The following is a 7679-nucleotide window of genomic DNA, read 5'->3' on the forward strand; positions in this document are numbered from 1 at the left end:
TAACTAGTGTTGTTGGGTCCGATTAATATTTATATTTGTAAATTTTTTTGCTATTTTTACTTTTTGTCTATTTTATATCATTGTATTAATTAACGATATAGTTCGATTATTTTTTAATATTTTTAAAATATTAAATTATATATTTATTTTAATCTTTTTATCCTATTTTTTTTAAATTTGTTTTAAATAAAATGTCTCTTTTCTTTTTTGGGTTAGTTTCAATTTTTTACGTGACATATTTAAGACAACAATATCAAGAAATATTTTGATCCTTTCTACATATTTTTAGTTTAAGACCATAAAATTCAATTATTCATTATTTTTTCTTTAAATTTGTGCTAAGTCAAATCAAATAAATAAATTAAAACTGAGGAAATAAAAGTTTTTATAAGTTAAAAGTAACATTTTACCTATGGTTTATTTTAGCCTTTCTTTTAATTTTCAAATAAATGCACTCATATTTTACTAAAAGTTTTTAAATGAAAGTCTTTAGCGATCTAATTGATTTTTGCCTTATGTTTAATTAATTTTATTATTTTTTCCTTTAATAAACTTTATATTGACTAATTCATTTTTTAGAAAATTAATATAAATGTATTTGATGCTACAAACTATTGTATGATTTATGAATAAAAATAATATTTAGATTAAATAATTTAAAATTAGGCTTAATAAAATACTTTTTATAGATATTTTTTTAATGGACGAAACCTTAGAAGGTTAATAAAGCAGAGGTTTTCTTATTTTCTCATCAGTAAAACCAAAGTTTCTCAACAACAGTAAGTTGGTCTCCATAGTATGATGATGACTAAAAGTAAGCAACCAAGAAGCTCTCTTTATAGCCTTAACTACATTTTCTTTAGTACCCAATGTTCTACTAAGAAGATCAACGGTAGGTCTCATTCTCCCTGGCTTTGGCTCAAACTCGAGATTCATAATCATCAAAAAAGTTGTAGTAATTCTTTTCAACAAAAATAGATTGAGGATTGCAACGTAAAGAGTGAGCATTTGTTTTTAAGACAACAACTAAAAGAGTTCACACATCTATTTACTAATGTAATCCAAAGTATTGAATGATTTAAAAGGCAAAATCACCTTCTGGATCCCTGTACTATATCGGTTTTGTAAGTTGGACATTTCTACTTATATGTTTGTCATCTAAACTCTTGAACCCATTAAAAAGCAATATTTTAAACACTTTTTTTTATGAGTGTAACACACTTTCGCCACATCAGCTGTCATGTCAGCTGTCACGTCATTTTTAAGTATTACATTTAATTTTATGTTATTTTTAAAATGCTACATAAGAAATTAAATATTAAAATAAATTTAATTAAATAATTTTTTTTATAAATTATAGAAATTCTAATACACAAACACAATAAATTTTTAATTTAAATTAATTTCAACAATAAATTTAAATTTTTAATTATAAATTCTAATACACAAATACAATAAATTTAATTAAACATCAAATTTATTCTAATTAATTGAAATTTCTCTCCAATTAATTTAAAGTTTTAACTATAAATTCACATACACAAACATAATGAATTTTCAATTTTTATTTAAATATCTTTAACAATTTATAAAAATTACAAAATTAATCCCAAACAAAATAAAAATTTTAAATTAAAAAAATAAATAAAACAAAATTAAAAAAAACAACAACAATTTTATTTTTTTTAACAATGAACAACAACAATATCAACCACAGACCCTCTTTAGGAATATATAAATATTAAGAGGCCCGTATCTTGGCTGGGCGACCTAGACGCAATCCGAGGTTTGCAGCCATGGAGATGTCTTCATTCTCTTGTGTTTATCAACAGATCTGAGCTTCAATTTTACTCTTGTAACTTGTTTGGATGATTGTTACCTATTGTGTTGTATTGTTATTCTACAAGGGTGTATTTGGTACAAAAGGAAATGCTTTTACAATGAATGTCATCCGTGTTTGGTTTCTAATGTAGCCCTCTGAAAAGAAGAAAGTTGGGAAATTTTAACGAGGCTTACTCTTTTGTGTGTAACTGGTGATTTTGCAGCCATGGCGTGGTTGTTTTCTCTTTGTCTGAGCAAAAATGCAAAATTCTGAGCCTCAAATTTCTGAAAATCGAATTGTGGACCTCTTGTGCTTACATTTAAGTTTGCTCCAATTAGAATGATGTACAGTTATATACTGGGGCATTTGCACTTTTGCTCTTATTTTGTGTTGTTCTTCAATTTACGCCTCTCGTATGGGGGAGGAGGAGGGGGCTGGACGGGGGTGAGGGTGGGTGAGGTGGTAGCTGGGCGCGGGAAGGAGGCTGGGTAAGGTAGCTGAATGAGGGTGAAGGCTTTGGTGGGCTAGACGGGGAGGGGCTTTTTATTTTTTATTTTTAAAATTTAAAAATATTTTAAATTAAAAAAGATGGAGGAAAAAAAGGATCTTTTTTATTTTTTAAATTTTAATATTATTTTTATTTTTTTTAAAATTATTTTTATATAAAATTGACTCCCACTTGTATCGTGTAATCACTCTCCTTGTCCTAGTCGGCATTTTAATGCCACATAGGCAAAGTTAACGGTTAAAGGATTTAAAATGTTGCTTTTTAGTGGGTTCAGGGAGTCCGAATGACAAACATGTAAGTAGAAGTGTCCAACTTATAAAACCAACATAGTATAAGGGTTCAACATGTAAGTAGAAGTGTCCAACTTACAAAACCGATATAGTATAGGAGTCCAGAAGGTCATTCTGCCGATTTAAAAGTTCTCTAGAAATACAATTCATATGTGGATAAGCTAATATTACAAATTATTTTTTTTAACGTTTAAACATTTTAGGATAAGAAATTATTAAAAATGAATTAATAATTTGACTCTGCCATTTTTAGATGGAAATTTCTTTTTTATTTTCAGAAAAATGAATAGAATGAGAAAAACTGGCCAAATAGGGATTTAATTTTATACGTCTAAAATCTAAATTAGAACTGATTCGTGAGTTCCTATTCAACCAAAAAAAAAAAAAAAAGAGCTTTCTGAAACATTCCCTTTTATGTGAGTAATCTAACTCAATTTTTTCAAAGGGACATAGCTCTATTGTAAATTATAGGAACCTAGTAAACATTCCCTTGCACAAACCAACTTGCTAAACATAGTCGAACACATTATTTTCCAATTATACCATTATTCAATAGAATGGGAGCCTCGAGTAACTGGTGAAGTTGTTGTCACGTGATCAGGGAGGTCATGAGTTCAAACCGTGGAAACAACCTCTTGCATAAATGGCTGTGTACAATAGATGAAGAAAACTGTCTTGTATGACTTGAAACGCATAAGTAATTTACCCAATCGTAAGTTGAACATATTCCAACAGAGGGGAAACAATTCATTCCCATATTCTCACACGTATCATCTTCAAGGTATCAAAGAGTTTCTACATCAATCTGTACATCCAACGAAAGCACTAAATAAATGTTAATCCAAACAGAACGAAGAGAGGTAAAGGTAGAAGATTTTGGGGCTGGGTTGTTTGACAGAGCATAGATATCCTTGCTATGAAGTAACCAAAATAGTATTGCAATTACAGTAACAATTAGAAGAAAATACACACAAGTTGGCTTCTACTTGGACCTTGTTAGACAAACTTATCTGGTACCAATGCTGGTGGGAGGTAGCAGGTACCCGATAGAATAGTTGTGATGAAAGCAAACTGTTCTAGACACCATAGAGAAAATACTACCCCCACATGTTCCATACTGGCAACACCATTGGGCAATTGGCATCTAAAATTTAGCTAACAGATATAATAGATGAGGCAAACTGGCAATTGACAATCTGCCTTGCACTTTGATCAACAAGGAGAAGCAAAGCAAGTTACAAACTTCAGTTGGGTATTGGGAAAGAATGATGGTTGATTGAAACTGCCTTCATTCATCTCATACAAACTTTGATCTACTAACCATCTCAAAGCAAGTCTTTAGTAGAAACAGAAATGCATTTTTGTGGTGGACCAAACCAGCCAACACAATCTGAATGATGGCCCTAGAACACTAGCTTATTTGCAAGTTTCAGTGTATTTTATAGTATATGTTTGTCCACATAAGAAGTGATTTAGGTACTCACTACTTGACGAGTACAGGCTATAACCCACGATGTTATTTAGTGGAATATTGGTGCCTTTTTCAAGAGCACATTCAGCCACTCTAAATCAAATTGAGGACAGAAATGATTTGTGGCAGCACTGAGCCACTGACTCTATTTTTCAAAATACCAACTAAAAAAAGAAAATCAAGAATATATTGCACTAAAAAAGGTTTCCCTCTTTCTTGTATAATCTTTCCCGATTTCACTAGGAACCGATTCGGAGAAAGAAGAAGCATGGCATGAGACGTAATTTTCGAAAGATAGCAGCCCCCTAAGTGCTAAAAGTAAACCAAAACTAGAAAGGAGCCACAGTTTTCTCGAGTGGTTCATAGAGATCAGGTATTTGATCCTTGTAGGGAAGCACAAATAATGTGTGAACTTCGTCTCTGATAAGCTGAAAACAGTATAAAGTGCCAACATTCTCCTCTCAAGCTTCTTTTCGTCCAAAATTTTCAGGACTTGCATCCGAGGTACCACCCTTTTTTCCACATTAAAGATCAACATTGAATAGGTGTGTTTTTTCCGAATAGATATGTTTGCACATGTTAGTGGCTATAAGTATTTAGAGGTTTCACCTCATTTCAACTACTGAAAAAAATGAAAACACTTTACAAAATAAAAGCAAACTGCTTTTTTCTTTCATCTTTTAGACAATTTTAATTCAAAGAAATAATAGAAAGTGTGATTTACTCCGTTTGTTGAGTTTGCTAAGGTTCTGCAATTTCTATTGCTAGAATTGCATAATAGCATTCTATTTTATCCTTGGAGGAATTAATCCAAACCTTGGGCAATTATAAGTGGATTAAATTCTTCAACAAAACACATTTTTTTGTGGGCTTTAGATTTTCATTTTTCCTATCAGTTTTCTGGTTCTGTTTTTTTGAAGCAATGACAATTTCAAGTGATAAAATTGTTAAACAGAGCATTGACAAAGAAAATAAAGGTGTTACCTTCACTGTCGATTTAAAAAATGGCAAGGGTGGCTCCAGGGTAAGGCTAGTAAAACGTTTGCTTTAGGTCCCCAAAAAGTTTTGAGTCCTCACAAATTTTAATACAAAATCTTGTGATTTCAACTTCACTTGAAATAATAATGAAGATTGTAAAATGCGTATTTAAAAAATTATCTAAAAAAGAAATAAAGAAAGAAAAACTTATCTAATTTTTATCAGAAATATTTTAGAGCTTTAAATTAAACAACTAAAACTTAATATTAATAAATAAAGTTTTAACAACAACATCCAAGTTAATGTCAACAACAACAAACTCAGTGTATTCCCTCATAGTGGAGTCTGGAGAGGTAAAATGTACGCAGTCTATACCACTACCTCCGGAAAAGTAGAAAGGTTGTTTTCGATAGACCCCTGGCTCAAGACAAAGAATAGTAAACAAATTCGTAATAAAACATGAAACAAAATGGAATAACAAAATAAGACTCCCGCAAAGTAATACCCCTACACTAACTAACCAAAGGCACCTCCACCCCATCCCCTCCTACTAGCAGCTCCAACCTATGGACCTACCCCTATACTCCCGGCTCGGCTACATTAACATCCAAGTTAATGTATTCCAAACAAATGACCAACATTTTATTAACTACAATTAATTTTTACTTTTATTAATAATCATATTAATACGTGAATTAAAAGGTTATGTGTCTTTCTAAAGTACGCCAAAAATAACTAGATACAAGAACTAAAAACGTAATTCTAAATTATCACCATTTATTTTTGTATGTCTATTAAATGTATGTCTATACCTTTGAGACCTCTTATTGAAGTTTGACTTTTGGCTTTAGGTCATTAATTTTATTGAGACGCCAATAAAAAACGATTTAAATTCGAATTTTAGAGTCAAACACAGTGTTATTGTAGAAGCTTCACATAATTAAGTGTTAACTTTAGTTCCTGTGGGAGACATATCAAAGTACAATCCTAATGGAAAAAAGACTAAAGCATCTAAAACTAATAATATTATTCAATTGCCTAATGTAGCTATTAAAAATAATTAAAATTGCTGTTCAACTGTAAACAAAAATAATTTACAGTTGAAAAAAGAATTCACTTCAAAAATATGTTGGAATAAGAATTAGTGAAGTTTTAGATACAGTAGCAATATGACTGAACCCCGGTAAATTCAGGCATGCACTGCAAGCTATTTAACAGTTGTCTTAACAGCATGCATCTCAACTGGTAAATGGACATCGACGATTTACATTTGGTCTGCAAAAGTAAATATTTTAATCACAGCATTTCTAAAGTAGATAATTAGCAACAAGTGAGCTAACAGTATTGTTGATATGATAGCTCAAAGAGAAAAGGCAATCTGATTAAACAAAATCAACTTTCTGTAGCTGAAAACTAAGCTCTGCCCATGCACATCTACCAACAGAACAAACAAATTGAAAAACTTCTATTTTGCTATTCTCTTGATGTACAAATCATACAAGTCAGGCAGTTCAGCTTTGACAGGCAACACATATTTATCCAAAAACTTTGATTCAGGCCATTTCGTAACAGTGTAAAACCCATGCCTACTCTTTTTCAGATTTTTTTCAATGACGAGTTTCCATATTTCATACCTGGGTATTAGCCTCTTCTCCAAATTGTATGATAAAAGTGAAGGTTGAGAAGCGATGTAAGTGGACTTGTATCTGACTTCTTTCATCAAAAATGTCAATGAATTTGAATCCGTGCCTCCAATAGTCCGAGACAGTAAGGTAGTTTTTGCAAGATGTTGAGAATATCGGTGTCAGACCACCCAAAAACTCTTGAAGATTTCAAATTTCTTGTCTACAGTCTCTTGACGCAAGCCAGAAAGCACATTAATGATGTGGAGAAACTGTGACGAATCAGGAGAAACGCCAACTTCATTTTCCACCCTATGTAGCATTTCATCAAGCTTCTTGGTACTAGTGTTAAGAATGTTGGGATTTCTAAGCACAACATTCTTGATCTTATCATTTGAACATCCAAATGATCTCAATAAATTTAGATTGGTTTCCATAGTTGCGTGATTATTGAAAGTCATCAACCAAGCACGTTTCTTTATAACCTTAACCACATTTTCATCACTACCCAATATATTTTTAAGACGATTTATATGAGGTTTTATACTGGTATCTAATACATTATCAAGAAATTTGCAATCTCTTAAAATGACTTTGACTAAATCGGAACCAGATAACCCAAGTTGGGAAATATAGTGTAATTTGGGTTGATTTGTAAGGGGTACGGATAACTAACTTGTAAAATAGATATGCGGATAACTAACTTATGAAATAGATCTATTATATGTATAATGAGTCTATTTTTCTTTGTGCGTGGATATTTCTTAAATTTTGTTTCAATATCTTTTAATTTTTCTTTGTGCGTGGATATTTCTTAAATTTTGTTTCAATATCTTTTAATGATTTATTTTTTTCGAAAGATGTATTTATTAATTTGTGTGGTTTATTATTTTATCCTATATTAATTGCAGGGTTATAGATTTCTGTATAATAATTTATCCTAATTGTACTGTAATGTATATCTAATTCTAGATTTTCAATGTTATTT

At 30.9% G+C, this 7679-nt stretch overlaps 1 long non-coding RNA gene across 1 annotated transcript; it reads right to left on the reverse strand.

Annotated features, from left to right (window-relative positions):
* Positions 1-3014: 3014 nt before the first annotated feature.
* Positions 3015-7679, reverse strand: LOC107867600. The gene is made up of 2 exons (XR_001673249.2): positions 6704-7679; positions 3015-3425 (listed from the first exon to the last, which is right to left on the reverse strand). It is a non-coding gene; the product is annotated as an uncharacterized LOC107867600 (long non-coding RNA).

The sequence above is a fragment of the Capsicum annuum genome, chromosome 4 (genome assembly GCF_002878395.1).
Source record: "Capsicum annuum cultivar UCD-10X-F1 chromosome 4, UCD10Xv1.1, whole genome shotgun sequence".
Lineage (NCBI taxonomy): Eukaryota > Viridiplantae > Streptophyta > Magnoliopsida > Solanales > Solanaceae > Capsicum > Capsicum annuum.